Source organism: Lathyrus oleraceus, chromosome 3, assembly GCF_024323335.1.
Source record: "Lathyrus oleraceus cultivar Zhongwan6 chromosome 3, CAAS_Psat_ZW6_1.0, whole genome shotgun sequence".
NCBI lineage: Eukaryota > Viridiplantae > Streptophyta > Magnoliopsida > Fabales > Fabaceae > Lathyrus > Lathyrus oleraceus.
Window position 1 is genome coordinate 72344746 of NC_066581.1, and position 24499 is coordinate 72369244.

A 24499-nucleotide genomic window follows, 5' to 3' on the forward strand; every position below is an offset into this window, starting at 1 on the left:
TCTACCCTCATGAAATCCCCGATATCGATCCATAAGTCGCTTGTCATCGAATAAACCTAGATGTCGACTCTAAGTATGTATCTCAATGCCGAAGGAAAAAATATTCTAAAAAGGCAAAGGCTACTAAGAAAACATTAAGAGGTATGTTAGATGCCAAGTTCATTTTAGAAGTGAAGTATACTGAATGGTTATCTAATATGGTTCTTGTCAAAAAGGCCTCGGGGAAGTGGAGGATGTGCGTCGATTACACCGACCTTAACTTCATAAGTCGAAAAGATTCATATCCACTCCTAAACATTGACCAAATCATTGATAATTCAACCGGCTACCACCTGCTATCCTTCATGGACGCATATTCCGGATAAAACCAGATTATGATGTATGGACCTGTCCAGGTGAAAATTGTGTTCATGAAAGAAGAAGCTAACTATCAGTATAATGTCATGTCGTTCGGGTTAAAGAACGCCAAGGAAACTCACCAGAGGATGATGAACAAAGTCTTTTAGGAAGAAATAGGGGAAACATTGGAAGGAAACATGGATTATATGATCTTGAAATTTGGGGTAGACACCTTACATGCTCAACATCTCAACCGGGTTTTTAAAACGGTTCGCCAATACAGTAAGAGGCTTAACCCTGAAAAATGTTCCTTCACCGTTGATAACACTAAAATTTACCGTATTTTTGACTCTGATTTCACATGCATTCTAGTTGTTTTATTATCATTTTGTTGTGTTATTGCTATGTTTTTCTTTGTTTTCAGGTTTTTACTTTAATCGGAGCCCCGATCGAGAAAAGGAGCGAAAAAGATCCAAAAACCCTAAAATTCAGCATTTTGTTCTTGTGGCCTACCCCATGGCTGGCGCCATAGACCCTGCCATGACGTGTCCAAGCTCAACTTCCCTCAACTTCCACGTTCCCCACTACTTCCACTAAGGCGCCTCATTTTGTGCTTGTGGCGAGCGCCATGGCCTTGTGGCGGGCGCCACAAGAGGAAAATAGTTTCCCTCCCATTTTCAAGTTGAAGGGCATCCAAGTCATTTCCATCTTTTTACTTGCTTATAAATAGAAACTCGAATTCACTTTTACGATCATCCAAACTTAGAGCAGAGGCAAACTCAGAGCAACTTTGTTTCACTTAGGCATATATTCAGTATTATAAAGTGGTAATCGCTTCGCATTGGAGTGTTACCACAATTGTGTAATCGAGTTTGTGATAGAGTCTGTAATCGAGTTTGGAGCACTTTGGAAGGAAGTTAATCCTGCCGCCATTTTCATTTCCGCTTTGCAATTTATTCAACCCTCCGATTGGAGCAGGTTTTTATTACTTGTCTTTATCTTATTTATTTTCCCGCACTCGCTTTACTTTTATTTATTTCCTCGCACTCACTTTACTTTATTTATTTCCTCGCACTCGCTTTACTTTTATTTATTTCCTCGCACTCGCTTTAAATTATTTATTTCCTCGCACTCGCTTTAATTTTATTTATTTCCTCGCACTCGCTTTACTTTTATTTATTTCCTCGCACTCGCTTTAAATTATTTATTTTCCGCACTCGCACTACTTTTATTTATTTTCCGCACTCGCACTACTTTTATTTATTTTAATGCACTTTTACTTTACCATGTCTAACTAAATTTATAAGGTTAGAATGTAAGGATCATAATTGAACCGATAATCCGTACAATTGTTCGTAGAAACACTTAAGGGCTATTTTAACTTTCAACTTAAGTTTTCCCGCACTTCAATTCCGTTGGGTAAGATCGAAAGTCGTCCAACGTCTTTTTAAACTTAATTGTTTTTAACTATTTCAAAAACAGCGAAAGCGCTTTGTTTAGTTCATTAGGAGATTTTAACATTAAGAAGAAAAGAGATTTTAAAACTATTTTCGGACGCGTTTATAAGTTTAGAGTCTGGTTCGTGAGAACCTCTTTTGGTTAAGAAATCCAGGTTATAATACTTTTCAACTTAGTCAAGATACTATATTTCTTAAAAATAGGTTTACTACTCTAACGCAATGCGCGCCTTTTTATAAGTGACAATAAGAGGGTTTGATTAGGGAGTACAACTCGGTTATGAATACGTGAAAGCGACAGTTCCTGTTAAATTAGTTCTTTTCAAAGTAGGAAACACTGCCCATAAGTAGCTCTACTAGCAAGTACTTGGATTATTAATTGATTACGTGAATTACATTCGACCCTGTCTTTATTAATTAATCTTTATTCAACACTTTACTTTTTCATTGCACACTCCAAAAACACTTATTTTGATTGCCTTTGATAAACACCATAACGATAGATAACGATAGATTGACACTTGGTCTCTGTGGATTCGACAATCTTTTATATTACTCTGACGCGTTCGTATACTTGCGAAACACGCATCAAGTTTTTGGCGCCGTTGCCGGGGACCAATTTCGTCAAATTTCATTTTCCTGTTGTTATATCGTTTAGACTTAGGCTATTTCCTGTCGGTCATTGCGAAGAACTCGCAGCACCGGAAGTTTAAGCTTAGTATACCCTCTAGCAGAACCTGAACGTTACCTTCGCACACGTTTATTCTTTCATAGAATTAAGAGAGCTATGGCCGAAGATCAAAACCAAAGACCTCTTAAGGATTTCGCTCAACCATCTAACGAAGAACCTAGTTCTAGTATAGTAAACCCAACCATCCCAGCCAATAATTTTGAACTTAAACCATCCCTGTTGCAACTAGTGCAACAGAGACAATTCGCAGGTCTCGCTACTGAGAACCCAAACCAACATTTAAAAATATTTCTTCAATTAGCAGACACTTTTAAAACCAATGGAGATTCTCCTGAGGCAATACGTTTAAGATTATTTCCTTTTTCCCTCGGAGATAAAGCCATATCATGGTTAGATTCCCTTCCACCCAATTCCATTACGACTTGGGATAACCTTAGAAGAGTTTTCCTTGCTAGATATTTTCCCCCGAGTAAAACCGCCGTTCTTCGAAACCATATAACTAGATTTACCCAAAACCAAGGAGAATCGTTGTTCGAAGCTTGGGAGAGATATAAAGAGTTGTTACGAGCATGCCCACATCATGGTTTAGAAAATTGGTTAATCATTCAAACCTTTTATAATGGACTTCATTACAACACAAAGATGACCATCGAAGCTGCCGCAGGCGGTGCTCTGATGAACAAACCTTATCCTGAAGCTAGTGCCCTCATCGAAGATATGGCTCAAAATCATCAATCATGGGGAGTCGAACGAGCGACAGTTGAGAAGAAGGAAGCCCAAGGAGGAGTGCATGAACTAAGCTCTATAGACATGATGCAAGCTAAAATGGACGCATTAGCCCTCAAAGTCGAGCATATGTGCATAAACCCGAATACTGTAGCCGCAGTTTCATCGGATTGTGAAATATGTGGAACCAAAGGACACCAATCTGCAGAATGCAGTCTATTAAACGAAACCCACTATGAGCAAGTGAACTACACCCAAGGGAACCCATACTCGAATACCTATAACCCTGGATGGAGGAATCACCCGAACTTTTCCTATAAAAACAATAACCCTATTCAAAATAATGCACCTCCGAGACCTAGTTATCAAGCCCCTAGATCAAATCAACCTATGCAACCTGTGCCACCAAAGACGAGCCTTGAGAAAATTATGGAAAATTTTATCACCGCTCAAACCCAACAAAACAAGGAGTTCATGAACCAGAACATTCATGTTAACGAATTGATCACTCAGTTAGGAACCAAGGTTGACCAAATAGTTACTCATACCAAGATGCTTGAAACCCAGATCTCTCAGGTAGCTTTAAACCAATCCCCTCAGACTACACCTGGAGGACAATTCCCTGGACAACCTCAACAAAATCCGAGAGGACAAGCCAATGCCATTACCGTACGAAGTGGGAACGCTTATGATGAGCCACCAAACCCTAGATTGAGTGAACCCGAAACTTCTAAGGAATGTACCAAACCCACGGACGAAGTAAAGGAATCAGAGGAATCAGAAAACCAGGAAGGTCGAGAAAAAGGAGAAGAACCTAAAGATAAAACTTATGTACCACCCCCGCCATATAAACCACCTATACCATATCCGCAAAGACTCAAACAAACCCAGATCAATAAATAGTATCAAAATTTTATTAAAGTTATAGAAAAACTTCATGTAGAAATCCCTTTCACAGAAGTCATCACCCAAATACCTTCTTATGCAAAGTTTCCCAAAGACATCCTTACCAACAAGCGTAGAAATCCCTTTCACAGAAGCCATCACCCAAATACCTTCTTATGTAGAAATCCCTTTGGAATGTAATGCTATTTCTGAGGACAAATTAGCAAAGAAAGATAAAGATCCTGGAAATTTCTCCATTCCTTGCCTTTTGGGTAATCATATCATCGAAAAAGCTTTTCTAGACTTAGGAGCTAGTGTGAGCTTAATGCCTTTAGCAGTTTGTGAGAGGTTAAACTTAGGAGAATTACAGCCCACTAAGATGTCACTTCAGTTAGCTGATAGATCTGTTAAATATCCGATAGGCATTTTAGAAGATGTTCCTGTTAGGATAGGTCAGTTATTTATCCCTACTGATTTTGTTGTCATGGACATCAAGGAGGACAATGATATACCAATCCTTCTAGGTAGACCATTCTTATCGACTGCAGGAGCCATAATAGATGTTAAGAAAGGAAAGTTGACATTTGAGGTAGGTGACGAGAAAATAGAATTTATACTTTCGAAATTTCTTATGGCACCTGTGATGGGAGACTCGTGTTATGCCTTAGATATCATTGATGAATGTGTTAGAGAATTAGAACAAAAAGAAATTATAAAAAAAATTAAGTTACCATCAACTCTCATAAGGGAAGATGATGACTTTAAGAAACCCTACATCGATGATAACCTTTACGAATGTTTATCCCTTACACCAGATCCTATGCCATGCCCTAAGAAACCCACCTTAGAACTTAAGGAACTGCCTAAGAACCTGACATATGACTTCCTCGATGAAAAGATGAACCGTCCAGTTATAGTCAGTGCTACCTTGAGCCAAGAGGAAACGAACCAACTTTTAGACGTTTTACGAAGATATCCCTCAGCCTTAGGATATAATATCTCTGACCTAAAAGGTATAAGTCCATCCGTATGCATGCATCGGATTTCGCTAGAAGAAGATTCAAAACCCTCTAGGGAACATCAGAGAAGAATAAACCCTATAATGAGTGATGTTGTTAAAAAGGAAGTTCTTAAGTTACTTGAGGCAGGTATAATCTACCAGATCTCGGATAGTAAGTGGGTGAGCCCTGTGCATGTAGTACCTAAAAAGGGAGGCATCACAGTCGTGGAAAACGATAAAGGCGAACATGTAGCAAAACGTTTAGAAGGAGGATGGCGGATGTGTATAGATTATAGAAAATTAAATAAAGCAACTAGGAAGGATCAATTCCCTTTACCATTCATAGACCAGATGTTGGAGCATCTAGCCAGACACTCTTACTTTTGTTATCTAGATGGATACTCTGGATTCTTCCAAATACCTATCCACCCCGAAGATCAAGAAAAAACTACCTTTACATGCCCTTATGGAACTTTTGCCTACAGACGAATGCCATTCGGCCTCTGTAATGCCCCAGCTACTTTCCAACGCTGCATGATGTCAATCTTTGCAGATTACCTAGATGGTATCATGGAAGTGTTTATGGATGATTTCTCGGTTTGCGGATTTGATTTCCATAATTGTCTTGCTAACCTTGAGAAAATCCTGGAGAGGTGAACCTCGTGCTAAACTGGGAAAAATGTCATTTCATGGTGACCGAAGGAATAGTTTTAGGACATATAGTTTCTGAAAAAGGTGTAGAGGTAGATAAAGCTAAAATAGAAGTTATAGAAAACCTAAAACCACCAAAAACCATCAGAGAAGTCCGAAGCTTTCTTGGACACGCTGGATTCTATCGGCGTTTTATCAAGGACTTCTCCAAAATAACTAAACCTTTAACTGGACTTTTAATGAAAGATGTTGAATTCATTTTTGATGAAAAATGTAATGACGCATTTAATCTATTAAAGCAAGCATTAGTATCTGCACCCATTATGAAACCACCTGATTGGTCGGAACCTTTTGAGATAATGTGTGATGCTAGTGATTATGCAGTTGGAGCCGTTCTAGGACAAAGGAAAGATAAAAAATTACATGTCATTTATTATGCCAGTAGAACCCTAGATGCTGCCCAACTTAACTACGCAACAACTGAAAAAGAATTACTCGCTGTAGTTTTCGCTATAGACAAATTTAGATGTTATCTAGTAGGAGCAAAAATTATAGTTTACACCGATCATGCTGCCATTCGTTACCTATTAAGTAAAAAAGATGCCAAGCCCAGATTACTCCGATGGATTCTATTACTACAAGAGTTCGATTTAGACATAAGAGATAAAAAAGGCACTAAAAATGTAGTAGCCGATCACCTTTCTAGGCTAGAACATCTAAAACCATAACTAGTACCCATAAATGATGATTTCGCCTATGATAGACTGATCGCTAGAGTAGAAACCATTGAAGATAATAACCTAGATCCTTATGAGCACCCTAATAATTCCTTAGCAATAAGTAACGTACCCTGGTATGCAGACTTCGTTAACTACCTAGCTGCTGATATAGTACCCCCTGATCTTGACTACCACCGCAAGAAGAAATTCTTCCACGATGTGAGAAACTTCTATTGGGACTAACCGCTCCTTTTCAAAAGGGGTAAAGATGGCATTTTTCGCCGTTGCGTTCCAGAAGAAGAGGTAAATAGTATTATCGAGCATTGTCATTCTGCACCTTATGGTGGACATGCGAGCACCTCTAAGACATACGCCAAGATTCTTCAAGCTGGCATATTCTGGCCTACCATGTGGCGCGATGTCTATGCTTGCATTGTCAAGTGTGATAGATGCCAACGCACTGGAAACATTTCAAGGCGTGATGAAATGCCTCTAAGAAACATTTAGGAAGTAGAACTCTTTGAGTATGGGATATAGATTTCATGGGACCTTTTCCACCATCCTTAGGAAACAGGTATATCTTAGTAGTTGTAGACTATGTGTCTAAGTGGATTGAAGCTATAGCTGCACCCACAAACGACACTAGGGTAGTAATCAAACTATTTAAAAACTATATATTCCCTAGATTTGGAACACCACGTTTAGTCATAAGCGATGGAGGATCACACTTTATATCGAGAATATTTGACAAACTTTTAAGAAAATATGGAGTTAGGCATATAGTAGCAACACCATACCACCCACAGACTAGTGGCCAAGTAGAAGTATCTAATAGGGAGATAAAACAAATCCTAGAGAAAATTGTTTCTATTTCTAGGAGAGACTGGTCTCAGAAGCTTCAAGAAGCATTATGGGCCTATAGAACCGCTTTCAAAACCCCTATAGGAACTACTCCTTATCAACTAGTTTATGGAAAATCATGTCACTTACCATTCGAATTAGAGCATAAGGCCTATTGGGCCATTAAAACTTTGAATTTAGACTACCTAGCCGCTGGAGAAAAGCGTACCCTAGACATTCATAAACTAGAAGAACTTAGGCAATCTGCCTACGAGAATGCAAAAATATATAAAGAGAGGACAAAAGCCTATCACGGCAAAAGAATAGTAAAGAAAAATTTCAATATAGGCGATCCTGTTCTCCTTTTTAACTCTAGGTTACGACTCTTCCCTGGGAAGCTATTGTAACACCTCAAAATTTGCCCTCCTCTTCTTGGGACTAGTTTGGAATATTGCATTTCATGTTTTAGGCATTAGACATTGCATTTTTGCATCTCATATGAAAATAAGAAAAACCATCCTCCAAAGTCTTTTCAGAAGATGGAGAAGTCACATGATTCAAGCCTGAGGGGCTCTATGAATTGATCATCAACCATCTAAGGGGTTTGTACTTCATTTAGGGTTTCCTGATCCTTCAAAGGTCTTGAGCATTATCTTGTTTGAAAGGATATATTATCATCATCATGGTTATGTCATCAAGAGTTGCAGAGTTTATCCTCAGGTTCCTCTAGATTAGGGTTTTGACCTCTAGTCAACCCTAATCAATGACATTCTTTCAACTAGGGCTTCTCAAAGAAATAAGGTATTTGCTGATGAAGAGGATCACATGATTTTCATGAGGAGCTTATATGAGCTAGGGTTTCATTTCTGAGCCATTTCCCCAAGTGGTGGAGGTTCAAGCTGATCAGGGCATGTCAAGGTCATCTAAGGACCAAAAAGTCAACTATGTAGTCAACTGAGGGCTATGAGGTGGGAAAATGAGTTGAGACACCTCAGTCATGTTCAAAAGAGGTCCATTTGTCATTTTAAACCTCCATCTTGAAGATTTTGAAGTCATGGCAAAAGTTTCCAAAAATGGAAAGTGACCTGTAATTAAAAGTTTCCAAAAATGGCAAGTTTTTGGTCCACATTCAACTTGACTTCTCAACATCAAAGAAGCTTCAAATGGATTTTTGGTGAACATGAAAGTTGAAGATCTTTCTCTCTTCTTTTCAAAAAGTCCTATATCATGTCCATCTGATGATTGGTTGAGAAGTTATGGCCAAATGATCACAAAGTGTGCATGGAAGTTCAACATGGCATAACTTTTGCTTCAAATCTCCAAATTGGTCCATTCTTTTTGCAAAATGCTTGTCATGACCAAGACTTTCCAAATCAATCATTGCCTTGCAGGGAAGAGGCTCATATGATCATGAGTCCACACATGTGCATTTTGGAGGGAAATTGGGTAATTCAAATTTTGATGATCATGCAAGCCAATTAACACTTCCATGTTGATGTGGGATGATTTTAGGTGAATTTGTGCCTCAGCATGGCACTGTTCACGTGCACTTTGTACATGCTACCTCACACTTGCCATTTTTGCAAAACACCTCTCATTTTACTAATCTCAATTAGCCATTGCCTAATCCTAATTACAGCATCATTAAGGGGTCATATATAAGCCTAATCATAACTGCATTTGCCATAACAACAAATTCAGATCTGAAAATTCACATTCCCTCCAATTTTTCTCTCACTTGGATTTTCATTTTTCTTCACACAAACACCTAATATTTTCTGAGATTCTTGATCCTCATGGAATTTGGAGCAAGATTCATCCATCATTGGTGGCAATCGAGCAAGATCTTGAGCAGAACAAGTGCATGAACATCTTGATGGAAGCTTGAAATTCATCTAGATCTAAGAGGTTTCAGTGGATTCTTTGCACACAAAGCTTCAAGGCACGCATAGAGGAGTTGATCTGGAGCTGGAGGAGGCTTGAACACATGGTTTTTGGTCACTGCACTTCAAGTAAGTTGAATTTCGATCATCACATTTTGCCAATTTCTTGCCATGATTAGGTAGATCCTGTTGTGCTGATGATGCTGATATAATTAGATTTTGAAATGGATGGATATTGATCAAGATATGTTGATTTAAAGTTTGGTTGTTGGTTATGTTTTCCTTCGATCCGTTCGATCCATGAAGTTTTAGGCCAAGTGAATATGATATTCTTGATCCTCATTGAAAGAGCTTTTGATCCATATGCATTTCGTACGATTCTGGACATTTTTTTGAATCTTCTCCGCCTGGACGGCCGGAGAAGACGGTTGAAACCGCCGTCCGCCGCCGCCTGCAACAGGCTAGGGTTTCATGGTTGAAACGCTGCGTTTTATCCTTGAGCGCGCCTTGAACCTTCAGTGCTTGCGTTCGATCCTTGGCGCTGCATATTTTTCTGAATTTATTTTGATTTCTCTTGTTAACCGTCCATACGCGTGTTCGATACCAGGCTTTTGTGCTTTGTGAATTTAATTTGGATTTTCGCTTTGAACCCTGCGCGCATGAGCTCGATTCCAGGCGTGTGCACTTTGTTGATTTAATTGTTGCTTTCACATTTGCCTTGCCTTGCGTGAGTTCGAACCTGGTTGTGAGCATGTTGCTAATTTCATTTCAAACTTCATTTTCCCTCCATTGCATTTTGATTTTCATTTTATTTTTGTTCAATTTTAAAAAATCATAAAAAATTGAAAAAATGTCCAATTTGATCCCAATTTTTTTCCTGATTTTGTTTTAATCTCTAGTTTTTTATAGGATTTATTTCATGAATTGTGTGTTTCTGGATTTTTAATTGTGCTTGTTTGATTGAACATGTTGTCAAGTTGATATGCTACATTAATTTCTTTGTGAAATGCTCATCTTTAATCCAATTGCTTTGAAATTTTGTATGCTTGATCCTAACATGTGATATGTTTTTTTGGCTTTTGTTTGGCATTTTTATCATTTGATATCACTGTTTTGGACACATGGACATGTAGTGTGACATTTGGTGTACTATTTTGTGCCTTGCATTTGTGCATTTTCATTCATACACCATTTGAGCTCTTCTGGATTTAATTTTTGGTATGATGCTTGTTCATAATATGATAAACTCACATAAAAAAATTCATAGCTATTGGATACATTTCTGTTTTGTTTTGGATTTTCTATTTTTGATGTCCAACTTTGATCACATGGCTTGCCTTTGCTTTACCTTGATCATTTGATGGCTTTGCCTTATGAATTGGTTTTGGTCCTTTTGAGGACTCTTTCTTGTTTGATTGAATGTGCTTCATGTGAAATATTGACTTCTGTTTTGGTCATTTGACTTGCTTTTGAACCTAGTCTTTATGCTAGTGGTTTGTACACATACTAACATTGATTTGTGTTTCAGGTTTGAGCATTTTGCTTTGATGGTTGGTGTGGTCTCACTATTTGAGATGTAAGTTGATTTGATTACTAACTCTTATTGTGTTGTAGGTCCATTGATGTGATGAACTCACTTGAGTGCTTGCACTTGTAGCTTGCATTGTGTAGATATTGAAAAGTTTCACTGTCTGTTTTCTGATTGGTTGTCTGAGATACTAACTGGTTAGCTTTTGTACAGGTACACTAGTAGCTTTGCTAGCTTGCTTTTGCTTTGCATAAGCTTTGGAGTGTGGTTGATACACCACTGAGGTAGTTTAGCCCTCTTTCTCCATGTAGTCTGGAAGTCCTGTCGCCTTTTTGGCAGGCATTTGGCTGAAGTCCTCCTTAAGAGGCTCTTTGTGTGATTGTTTACATTTGTGCCAAAGACCTCCAAGTGAGGCATGTTACTTGTTAAGTCCTCCTAAGTGAAGAGGCAATTGACAGATAGAAGGGATTAGCAATCAATCCCCTATTAGTCAGTGAGTCATTCATTATGCTCGCACTACGTGTTGATGCTCTTGAACAATGTACTCAAGATCCTTGTATAGAGTCAGTCAAGTGGAATAGGGTCCCTCTTTCTAGACCCCCACGCTTTCTTTGATTTGAGCTCACCCAGGCCAGGGTTAAGAGCATGAGGTTGAACCCTCATTACCACCTTTCATCAGCTTCACCCTAACTCTCAATGTTAGTGGTTAAGAGCTACAATTCACCCTGTACAGTTTTGGCTTGTTTGTCGAGGTTGATATGACCCCTCTTGACTAAAGCCCAACCATTTGTCTGAGCCTCTTGTTTGTATATAGAGTGTGATGCTTGTTCATTTATGCTGGTATGTTTATCTGCTTTCCACTTCTCACCTCCTTTTCTGTAGGAGTCGTACGATTAACTTCCAAGGAAGTTGAACGTATGTAGAGATAGACTTGAGTTGACTCGCTTCCTGTGTGAGTCAAACTCTTGTTAGAGACCTCAACCTAGGGTTATTGTTTGTATGACAACTATTAGGCTCGAGTCAGTCTCCCTTTTAGTTTGTTATTTCCCTGGTCTCTGGTTAGGAGAGAGTTTCTCCCCTGTTAAGGGGAACTACGTCGCCCTGATTATCATACCAGATGAGATACGTAGGCAGGAGATCGAGCGAGATCTCTCCGGGCAATCTTCTTGTTTCTTTTGACGTCTCAGCGTCTCTGTTTGTTTGTGAACCAACCTTTTTGTTTCTTTTGACGTCTCAGCGTCTCTTTCAACCTTTTGTTTTTTTGAGTCTCTTTCACCCTTTTTGTTTCTTTTGACGTCTCAGCGTCTCTTTCACCCTTTTTTTTTCTTTTGACGTCTCAGCGTCTCTTTTTGTTTGTGTGATAACTATTACGCTCGAGTCAGTCTCCCTTTTAGTTTGTTTGTTCTTTCCCCTGTTAAGGGGAACTACGTCGCCCTGATTCTCATACCAGATGAGATACATAGGCAGGAGATCGAGCGAGATCTCTCCGGGCACCCTTTTTCTTTTTTGTGTGTGTGACAACTATTAGGCTCGAGTTCCATACTCCCTATTAGTTTGTTCTTTCCCCTGTTAAGGGGAACTACGTCGCCCTGATTCTCATACCAGATGAGATACGTAGGCAGGAGATCGAGCGAGATCTCTCTGGGAAACCTCTTTGTTTCTTTTGACATCGCAGCATCTCTTTTTGTTTGTGTGATAACTATTAGGTTCGAGTTCCATACTCCCTATTAGTTTGTTCTTTCGCCCTTTTGTTTTTTTGAGTGTGTTCAACCTCTTTGTTTCTTTTGACGTCTCAGCGTCTCTTTGTGTTTGTGTGACAACTATTAGGCTCGAGTTCCAGACTCTCTATTAGTTTGTCAATCCGATAAACTCTTCCTTTGGTGTTCGCTGGTTAGCCTGTGCTATTTGTTCGGAGTCGGATGTAAGTTCATCTATTGGCATTCTGTTTCCTTGTTTGTGTTGTCTGTTTGGAGTCGGATGTAAGTCCATGAATTGGCCTTCTGTTTCCTTGTTCGCTGTTGTTTGGAGTCGGATATAAGTCCATGTATTGGCATTCTGTTTCCTTTTTGAGTGTTTCTTTTGGCGTCTCAGCGTCTCTTTTCGGTGTTTTGTTTCGGCGTGCGTTAGCCGAACTACGACAGCTCTGATTCTCATTCCAGATGAGATACGTAGGCATAGGATGCGATGTCCTAGCGAGCATGTTCCCCATTCCCCGAACTACGTTGACTCTGATGTTTGTTTCTGACAAACTACGTAGGCCCAGGATGCGACATCCTGCCGAGTCCGCTTCCTCCATCTTCTTTCACCTGTTTATTATTCCAGTTTGGTGCATTTCTTTGAGCAGTTTAGCAGCAACCTTTTCCTATTCTTTTGAGCGTGGATCCCGTCGAGTACGGCGGACGTGAGGGGTGCTAATACCTTCCCCTTGCGTAACCGACTCCCGTACCTTGCAATCTCTGGTCGTAAGACCGTTCCTTTCCCCTTCTTAGGTTAGTCCTGCGCTTCCTTTCCGTCATAGGATGAATAGCGTCGGTGGCGGCTCTGTATTTTTTCCGCCGGTTGTTTTTCACGTTGCGACAGCTAGCGACTCCACTAGGGACTATGAAGTTGACCTCTTGCTGGTCCATCTTCCATAAGCGAGTCAATCCTAGCGCTCTCTAGGGTAGTTTTGGTTGCTTTTACTGCTTTATTTATTGCATTTATGATTATTATACTGTGATTGTATATATTTGCATATATGTTTGCATGCATCATATTATCATTGTGCTGGATTCTGGACAGGTGTGGTTCCTTTGATTTGGGGTGGGTGTTCTGAGTGGGGCTAAAACCCAGGCCCGAGTATACACCTAGGATTAGCGTGGTCTCATGTTGCCTCTCATGTTAGGTCAACATGTTTTTGGCAACGTGACATACCACAGCCGGACGAGGTTCTTTTGAGAGAGTCCCTCCTTGTGGAGTATCCACTATGGTTGGGTTATCTCTTCTGAGCTGTTGACTTCGGTGACCGTTCTTTCCCGGATCTTTGGTTTAGATTATCTTATGAGAGCTACAACGGCACACCCGAAAGGGCAAACCCGTTGAGTATCTTGTCCGATTGTCGAGACCATTATCCGCCTTAGGATGACCTTGTTAGAATTCACCTGTGAGGGGAGGGTTTGATTATTACAGATACAGTGTTCTGTTGGTGACTCTTTGATGGTGACTCTGGTTCGGTTTGTGATATGAGTTCTATTTATAAGTTGGATTTATGGATATTTATTTCTGACACGCCGAAGTTCTGTCCGCGGTATTTATCAGCGGGTTCCGTTTATTTCGGATTCCCCGGGTTGAATTTGGGGTTGCTTGTCCAGAGGATCTTGTTGTTATCCGATCAGTGATTTACCTGTGATGATGGTGATGTATCCTCCGGTTCCGTTTATTTCGGAACTCCTGAGTTGGATTTGTGGTTACTCGGTCCCTCAAATGGTTGTGATCAATTCAGAGACCGGAATTCCCGTACAGTTGGTGTTCAGATGACTTGGAGGATGGCACTATGCATTGCATTCATGCATCTGCATCACTCCCATTTTGCATTCATCCGCATCTAACTCATGTCTATCCATACTCAGGGTACATTCTCGATTGAGATTCTGGTTGAGAGACATCCTGATGTCAGAATGTTATTGTCGAATTATTATTCGTCTCGATGAAGCCAGAATCGAAAGACAGAATATTCCTCAGACGGATAGACATTGCATTCATGCGTGAGTCATAATAACCTGTCTTTTGTTTTGCAGGTGTCAGTTTCTAACGTGTTTGATTGTTTCAAGAATCGTTGCTTGCGTACGCCTAGTCATTCCTTTGCACGTAGCTCGTCCGCACAGATACCCTACCAGACGCAACAAATCTAAACTGATGGATCCACCCAACGCAGACATTCTCGAGCTGAAAGAGAAGATGAGTGAATTGATCAACGTCATGCAAGGGTTCGCCTTGGGGCAGAAAGCAATCGCCGAGAAGGTTGAGAGGATTGAAAGCTGGCTGAGAATGGGGGGAATACAGGGAAAGGCTCCGTCGTCTAGAGTGAAGAAGCCATTCGGGAACGGTCAGCGCCAGAATGAGGATGAATCGAGTGACGTGTATGCCCAAAGGGGACACGGTAGGGATCGTTACCACCCGTATGCTGCTACAGTAACGATTCCTGCTGGTAATCAATCTGTGCAACAGCAACAGCAGCCACCTCAACAGAGAACACAGAGAGCTGGGTGCCAAGTGAGAAGAAGGATGACAAATCGTCAGTTTGATAGGCCACCCGTGACGTATACCTTTCTGTTTAAGAGGTTAAAGGATCTTGGGTTGGTTCAGCCGAGGACGTTGGCTCCAGTAATACTAGATCAGAGGCCTGCAAGTTATGATGAGAACGTCAAGTGTGAGTTCCATTCTGGTGCACCCGGGCATAGCATTGAGGGTTGTAAAGCTTTTAAGCATGTCGTTCAAGATTTGGTGGATTCTAAAGCCATCAATTTTGCACCGACGCCGAATGTTAATGCTAACCCCATGCCGATGCATGGTCCTATGGGGGTGAACATGATGTCAGAGGATAAGAGAAAAATAGAGGTGACAGATGTGGATCAGTTGAGGACTCCAATGTCTGTGGTTAAGAGACATCTGATGAAGAGTGGAGTTTTCCCTGGTTGTGATAATTGTTGTGCTGCTTGCACTGTCACTACGAATGGGTGTGTAATGTTGAGGGAGACAATTCAGAGAATGATGGATGGGGGACGTCTCTGATTTGAGAAAGTTGATTGGGGGGAGGAGGATATTTTTGGCAGCCACTTGTCATCGTTCAAATATGTGGAAATGGACGGTGAAACATTTGAAACACCATGTCAGGCGTTTGAAACCGTTAAGGTGGAGAATGCCATTTTTGCTGAGAAAGGGAAAAAGCCGTCCATTTCTTCTTACAAACAGGCTGCTGAGGTGGTGAAGAATGGAGAAGCCCTAGGTTGGGGAAGGATGATAAACATCGCGGCAAAGGAAGACAGGTTTGGGGTTGGTTATCAGCCGGGTCGAGGCTCGTCTGGACAGAATAGAGGACGTCGTCAGCTGTTCACGTTCACCAGTGCTGGAATACTATATCCAAATCGCGTCTGTGCGGTGGGTGAAGAGATTTCCAGTGACTGCGAGCTCGAATCGTGGATAAAACCGTGCGTACCAGGGATGGAAATCCAGAACTGGAAGGCCGAAAAGATCATCACTGTCACTCTGCGTGAAGAGTAATATTTCTGTTTTTCAATACTGTTTGCATGAAAGCCATACGTTTTGCCCGAAACGTAATGGTCCATTGTAAGGGCCACCTCATGTGTTTCATTTTGCATTGATTGCATCATTAATAAAAGGATGTTTTTCACTAAAAGCGGTGTTCCCTGTTTTTCACTTATTTTTGCAGTTTAAAACAAAAATAAAAATGGCAATGTTTATTTTCATTTTTCTTCCTTTTAATTTACTTCGTTCCGGTTCTAAAAGCAATGCATGAATCAACATTCATGCAGATGCGATCATTCTCCGGATCTCATTGATAACAATCCTGTTACACCCTCATATGACTTCGACAATCCGATCTATCATGTCGAAGAAGAAGGCGAAGAAGATTGTGAACTGCCAGAAGAATTAGCCAGGTTGTTGAAGCAAGAGGAGAAGGTGATTCAACCGTACGAGGAGCAAGTCGAGCTTGTTAATCTGGGTACCGAGGAGGTCAGAAAGGAAGTAAAAGTTGGGGCTGCTTTGGAGGTGAGTGTCAAGAGCAGAATGGTAGCCTTGTTGAAAGAGTATGTCAATATCTTCGCCTGGTCTTATCAACATATGCCAGGGTTGGATACCGATATTGTTGTGCACAAGTTGCCATTGAGAGAAGACTGTCCTCCAGTGAAGCAGAAGTTGCGCATAACTCGGCCCGAGATGGCCATGAAAATCAAAGAGGAAGTACAGAAGCAGTTGGATGTTGGTTTTCTCGCTGTCACTAATTATCCGCCTTGGGTCGCGAACATTGTGCCGGTGCCGAAGAAGGATGGAAAGGTGAGGATGTGTGTGGACTACCGAGATTTGAACAGAGCTAGCCCAAAAGATGATTTCCCATTACCTCACATCGATGTGTTGGTAGATAATACAACTCAATTCTCGGTGTTTTCCTTCATGAATGGCTTTTCTGGTTATAATCAAATTAAAATGTCGCCAGATGATATGGAGAAAACAACGTTCATCACACCGTGGGGCACTTTTTGTTATAAGGTGATGTCATTCGGTCTCAAGAACGTCGGTGCCACGTATCAAAGAGATATGGTGACTTTGTTTCATGATATGATTCACCATGAAATCGAATGCTATGTTGATGACATGATAGCAAAGTCCCAAACAGAAGAGGGGCATTTGGTAGACTTGGCCAAATTGTTTGACCGGTTGAGACAATTCAGACTGAGGTTGAATCCGAATAAGTGCACTTTCGGAGTGCGGTCCGGTAAGTTGTTGGGGTTTATTGTAAGCGAAAGAGGAATCGAGGTTGATCCTGCTAAAGTAAAAGCGATACAAGAAATGCCTGAACCGAGAACGGAAAAAAGAGGTTCGTGGTTTCTTAGGTAGATTGAACTACATTTCACGGTTCATATCTCATCTAACAGCCACGTGTGAACCCATATTCAAGTTGTTAAGAAAAGATCAAACGGTCAGGTGGAATGATGATTGCCAAGCGGCATTTGAAAAAATAAAAGAATATTTGCAGGAGCCTCCGATTCTGATGCCTCCTGTGGAGGGTCGACCGTTAATCCTGTACTTGACAGTCCTCGAGGGGTCTATGGGGTGTGTACTGGGGCAGCATGACGAGTCTGGTCGAAAAGAGCATGCAATTTACTACCTTAGCAAAAAGTTTACCGACTGTGAAACAAGATATTCACTGCTCGAGAAAACTTGTTGTGCTTTGGCATGGGCTGCTCGCCGACTAAGACAGTATATGCTGGTTCATACCACTTTGTTGATTTCCAAGATGGATCCGATCAAGTATATATTTGAGAAGCCAGCATTGACCGGACGGGTTGCGAGATGGCAAATGATTTTGACTGAATATGATATCCAGTACACCTCTCAAAAGGAAATAAAGGGGAGTGTATTGTCTGATTACCTCGCCCAGCAACCCATTGAGGATTATCAACCGATGAAGTTTGAGTTCCTTGATGAGGACATCATGTTTCTCAAATCGAAAGATTGTGAGGAACCTATCCCGGAGGAGGGGCCTGACCTTGAATCCGAATGGATTCTGATGTTTGATGGGGCCGTTAACGTGAATGGTAGTGGAGTTGGTGCTGTTTTGGTTACACCGAAGGGATCCTACATTCCTTTTGCTGCCCGGCTAACATTTGAATGCACCAACAATGTGGCTGAATACGAAGCTTGTATCCTGGGTATCGTACCTCGGTGCGTACATCAACTGGGGCAACGCCTTTCTCGTTTGTGAATGGGATGGAAGTTGTGCTACCAGTTGAGGTCCAGATTCCGTCGTTAAGAGTCCTGAGGGATATGAATTGGAAGAGGCTGAATGGGTGAGGACTCGGTACGAAGAGTTAAGCCTGATTGAGGAAAAGAGGCTGGCGGCCATTTGTCATGGGCAGTTGTACCAGCAGCAAATGAAGCATGCTTTTGACCGAAAGGTACGACCTCGTGTGTACCATGTGGGAGATATGGTGTTGAAAAGGATCCTTATTCCTCAGAACGATCGTCGGGGCAAGTGGACACCCAATTATGAAGGTCCATTCGTGGTCAAGAAGGTTTTCTCTGGCGGAGCCTTGTTGTTGACGACCATGGATGGTGAGGATTTTCCATCCCCTGTGAATGCGGACGCAGTTAAAAAATACTTCGTATAAGAGACCCGCTGGACGAAAAGAATAAAATAGTCCAGGCAAAAATGGGCATCCCGGCGAACCAAAAAAAAATGATGAAAAAAGGTTCGGGCAAAAATTAGGGATAAAAAGAAAAAAACTGTACACCCGGCAAGTCGAAAACCCCACAAGGGCGGCTTGGGCAAAAAAGGGTATCCCGGTGGACTGAAAACCCGAAAGGGCGGTCCAGGAAAAAGAGGGAATGAAACGAATAACTGCGTCTAGCATGATCATTTGCACGTTGGTTAAGACACATGGATAATTCCCGGCAGAGATCGGTCGGAAGCGTCTTGTTCAGAAGGCAGAAAGTGCGGAGAGTCTTGAGGACATATGGGGTGTAACCGAGTTGGAACTCGATGAGATCACGGGTTCACATTGCCATTAGGATAGATTTTCCTTTTGTGCGCAATTACCTCTTTTCAGGGATTGCTTCCTGTGTACTGCTCAGTTACGAGCCACCTTTTTCAATAAATAAAATGCATATTCAGTCAAATAATTTTGTTTTTGTTTTCATTACCGCTTTGATTGCAAAAACATCCGTTTATTTTGATAAGAATCTTTGCATTTTGAGACATAGGGGTCCCTTCCAATGCATGTTTATAGGATTGAAAACTTGAAATCTTATTCGGAAGGTTGAGTGACCTAGGTGTTGAACTTTTGGCACGCCTGGGGCATGTTTTATCTAACGATCTCTTTTGCAGGTGCTGTTAGTTATTTTCACTCACTTGCAGGTTGTGATGTGAAGCTTTCCGACGAAAGATCCCCAGTGGAGTCCAATCAGGGACGAGGAATAGAAGAATCGTGTAAAGACGACGAAAGAAGCGCGACGATCCTAGAGGATTAATCAAGAAGACTCTTCAAAGTCTGAAGTGGAAAGTTGACACTGTGGTTAAATGGTGAATACCAGTGTTCGATGAGTCGACAGGTGTTCCATGTCAAATATTCCGTGTCTCCTCAGCGGATTCGAGGTCGGTGTTTCTTAGGCAACCAGGTCTGAAGGTTGATGTTTCCCCTAGCAGGTTGAGATTGTTATTTCCCCAGCAAGTCTGAAGGTTGCTGTTTCCCCAGTGGAGGTGTGCGTTAGTGACTTCTTTCCCAGCGAAATCCCCAAGCGGATCGAGTTCAGTGGAGGTCGTCCCCAGTGAAGATTACCCTTTCCCCAGCAGCAGTGCTATTCCCAAGCAGGATTGGAGATTGGAGCGATATCAAGTTCCTCGAGCTCCCCAGTAGAGTCCCCTGAGGGGGATACTTTTTATGCATACATCATTTAGAGAAGCATAGCATATTGCTTTTCAAATTGCGTAGCATTTCCATGGTTATGGAGCATTACGCCATTGAAAAATTCAAACTCATGCATCAGCATTGCAAGTATAAGCTAGTCTCAAGGCGTGGTTACCGTTTGAGAATTGGTTTAGCTGGAAGTTGGTGAAGATGTTACTCTGAGGAGTTCAGCATCGTGATTCTGGGTCAACAGTATTCCCCAGTAGTGCGATATGGAGGAAGAATTTTTGTCGTGCGAGATGGAAGTTGGAAGATGTTACTCTGAGGAGTTTAGCATCGTGACGTTGGGTCAACAGTATTCCCCAGTAGTGCGATATTGGAGGAAGAATTTCTGTCGTGCGAGATGGAAGTTGGAAGATGTTACTCTGAGGAGCTTAGCATCGTGACGTTGGGTCAACGATATTCCCCAGTAGTGCGATATTAGAGGAAGAATTTTTGTCGTGCGAGATGGAAGTTGGAAGATGTTACTCTGAGGAGTTTAGCATCGTGACGTTGGGTCAACGGTATTCCCCAGTAGTGCAATATTGGAGGAAGAATTTATGTCGTGCGAGATGGAAGTTGGAAGATGTTACTCTGAGGAGCTTAGCATCATGACGTTGGGTCAACGGTATTCCCCAGTAGTGCGATATTGGAGGAAGAATTTCTGTCGTGCGAGATGGAAGTTGGAAGATGTTACTCTGAGGAGTTTAGCATCGTGACGTTGGGTCAACGGTATTCCCCAGTAGTGCGATATTGGAGGAAGAATTTCTGTCGTGCGAGATGGAAGTTGGAAGATGTTACTCTGAGGAGTTTAGCATCGTGACGTTGGGTCAACAGTATTCCCCAGTAGTGCGATATTGGAGGAAGAATTTTTGTCGTGCGAGATGGAAGTTGGAAGATGTTACTCTGAGGAGTTTAGCATCGTGACGTTGGGTCAACGGTATTCCCCAGTAGTGCGATATTGGAGGAAGAATTTCTGTCGTGCGAGATGGAAGTTGGAAGATGTTACTCTGAGGAGTTTAGCATCGTGACGTTGGGTCAACGGTATTCCCCAGTAGTGCGATATTGGAGGAAGAATTTCTGTCGTGCGGAGATGGAAGTTGGAAGATGTTACTCTGAGGAGTTTAGCATCGTGACGTTGGATCAACGATATTCCCCAGTAGTGCGATATTGGAGGAAGAATTTCTGTCGTGCGGAGATGGAAGTTGGAAGATGTTACTCTGAGGAGTTTAGCATCGTGACGTTGGATCAACGGTATTCCCCAGTAGTGCGATATTGGAGGAAGGGTTTCCGTCGGGCGGAGATGGAAATGAAGATCAAAGAAGTTTTGGGTCCAAGAAAAAAAAAGAAAAAAAAAGAGCAAAAAAAAAATCAGAAAGTTTTGGGGTTCAAGAAAAGCAAAAAAATATAATAATCCCCAGCGGAGCGCAAATTGTTCGTTTGTTCTTCCCCCAGTAGTGCGATATTGGAGGAAGAATTTCTGTCGTGCGAGATGGAAGTTGGAAGATGTTACTCTGAGGAGTTTAGCATCGTGTCGTTGGGTCAACGGTATTCCCCAGTAGTGCGATATTGGAGGAAGAATTTCTGTCGTGCGGAGATGGAAGTTGGAAGATGTTACTCTGAGGAGTTTAGCATCGTGACGTTGGATCAACGATATTCCCCAGTAGTGCGATATTGGAGGAAGAATTTCTGTCGTGCGGAGATGGAAGTTGGAAGATGTTACTCTGAGGAGTTTAGCATCGTGACGTTGGATCAACGGTATTCCCCAGTAGTGCGATATTGGAGGAAGGGTTTCCGTCGGGCGGAGATGGAAATGAAGATCAAAGAAGTTTTGGGTCCAAGAAAAAAAAGAAAAAAAAAGAGCAAAAAAAAAATCAGAAAGTTTTGGGGTTCAAGAAAAGCAAAAAAATATAATAATCCCCAGCGGAGCGCAAATTGTTCGTTTGTTCTTGGTATTCAACCACTTTTCACTCTGATCATTTGAAAGCCGAGGTTGTTCATATCGACAGGTTCACAGTGGATTGAATAGGGGCAGTTGTAACACCTCAAAATTTGCCTTCCTCTTCTTGGGACTAGTTTGGCATATTGCATTTCATGTTTTAGGACATTAGGCATTGCATTTTTGCATCTCATATGAAAATAAGAAAAGCCATCCTCCAAAGTCTTTTCAGAAGATGGAGAAGTCACATGATTCAAGCCTGAGGGGCTCTATGAATTGATCATCAACCATCTAAGGGGTTTGTACTTCATTTAGGGTTTCCTGATCCTTCAAAGGTCTTGAGCATTATCTTGTTTGCAAGGATATATTATCATCATCATGGTTATGTCATCAAGAGTTGCAGAGTTTATCCTCAGGTTCCTCTAGATTAGGGTTTTGACCTCTGGTCAACCCTAATCAATGGCATTCTTTCAACCAGGGCTTCTCAAAGAAATAAGGTATTTGCTGATGAAAAGGATCACATGATTGTCATGAGGAGCTTATATGAGCTAGGGTTTCATTTCTGAGCCATTTCCCCAAGTGGTGGAGGTTCAAGCTGATCAGGGCATGTCAAGGTCATCTAAGGACCAAAAAGTCAACTATGCAGTCAACTGAGGGCTATGAGGTGGGAAAATGAGTTGAGACACCTCAGTCATGTTCAAAAGAGGTCCATTTGTCATTTTAAACCTCCATCTTGAAGATTTTGAAGTCATGGCAAAAGTTTCCAAAAATGGAAAGTGACCTATAATTAAAAGTTTCCAAAAATGGCAAGTTTTTGGTCCACATTCAACTTGACTTTTCAACATCAGAGAAGCTTCAAATGGATTTTTGGTGAACATGAAAATTGAAGATATTTCTCTCCTCTTTTCAAAAAGTCCTATATCATGTCCATCTGATGATTGGTTGAGAAGTTATGGCCAAATGATCACAAAGTGTGCATGGAAGTTCAACATGGCATAACTTTTGCTTCAAATCTCCAAATTGGTCCATTCTTTTTGCAAAATGCTTGTCATGACCAAGACTTTCCAAATCAATCATTGCCTTGCAGGGAAGAGGCTCATATGATCATGAGTCCACACATGTGCATTTTGGAGGGAAATTGGGTAATTCAAATTTTGATGATCATGCAAGCCAATTAACACTTCCATGTTGATTGTGGGATGATTTTAGGTGAATTTGTGCCTCAGCATGGCACTGTTCACGTGCACTTTGTACATGCTACCTCACACTTGCCATTTTTGCAAAACACCTCTCATTTTACTAATCTCAATTAGCCATTGCCTAATCCTAATTACAGCATCATTAAGGGGTCATATATAAGCCTAATCATAACTGCATTTGCCATAACAACAAATTCAGATCTGAAAATTCACATTCCCTCCAATTTTTCTCTCACTTGGATTTTCATTTTTCTTCACACAAACACCTAATATTTTCTGAGATTCTTGATCCTCATGGAATTTGGAGCAAGATTCATCCATCATTCGTGGCAATTGAGCAAGATCTTGAGTAGAACAAGTGCATGAAATCTTGATGGAAGCTTGAAATTCATCTAGATCTAAGAGGTTTCAATGGATTCTTTGCACACAAAGCTTCAAGGCACGCATAGAGGAGTTGATCTGGAGCTGGAGGAGGCTTGAACACATGGTTTTTGGTCACTGCACTTCAAGTAAGTTGAATTTCGATCATCACATTTTGCCAATTTCTTGCCATGATTAGGTAGATCATGTTGTGCTGATGATGTTGATATAATTAGATTTTGAAATGGATGGATATTGATCAAGATATGTTGATTCAAAGTTTGGTTGTTGGTTATGTTTTCCTTCGATCCGTTTGATCCATGAAGTTTTAGGCCAAGTGAATATGATATTCTTGATCCTCATTGAAAGAGCTTTCGATCCATATGCATTTCATGCGATTCTGGATTTTTTTTTTAATCTTCTCCGCCTGGACGACCGGAGAAGACGGTTGAAACCGCCGTCCGCCGCCGCCTGCAACAGGCTAGGGTTTCATGGTTGAAACGCTGCGTTTTATCCTTGAGCGCGCCTTGAACCTTCAGTGCTTGCGTTCGATCCTTGGCGCTGCATGTTTTTCTGAATTTATTTTGATTTCTCTTGTTAACCGTCCATACGCGTGTTCGATACCAGGCTTTTGTGCTTTGTGAATTTAATTTGGATTTTCGCTTTGAACCCTGCGCGCATGAGCTCGATTCCAGGCGTGTGCACTTTGTTGATTTAATTGTTGCTTTCATATTTGCCTTGCCTTGCGTGAGTTCGAACCTGGTTGTGAGCATGTTGCTAATTTCATTTCAAACTTCATTTTCCCTCCATTGCATTTTGATTTTCATTTTATTTTTGTTCAATTTTAAAAAATCATAAAAATTGAAAAAATGTCCAATTTGATCCCAATTTTTTTTCCTGATTTTGTTTTAATCTCTAGTTTTTTATAGGATTTATTTCATGAATTGTGTGTTTCTGGATTTTTAATTGTGCTTGTTTGATTGAACATGTTGTCAAGTTGATATGCTACATTAATTGCTTTGTGAAATGCTCATCTTTAATCCAATTGCTTTGAAATTTTGCATGCTTGATCCTAACATATGATATGTTTTTTTGGCTTTTGTTTGGCATTTTTATCA

General features: G+C 41.2%; 1 non-coding gene across 1 annotated transcript; it reads right to left on the bottom strand.

The window, feature by feature from the left end:
* Positions 1–2967: 2967 nt before the first annotated feature.
* On the bottom strand, positions 2968–3074 carry LOC127133228 (small nucleolar RNA R71). The gene has a single exon (XR_007807217.1). It is a non-coding gene; the product is annotated as a small nucleolar RNA R71 (small nucleolar RNA).
* Between the last annotated feature and the right edge of the window lie 21425 nt (positions 3075–24499).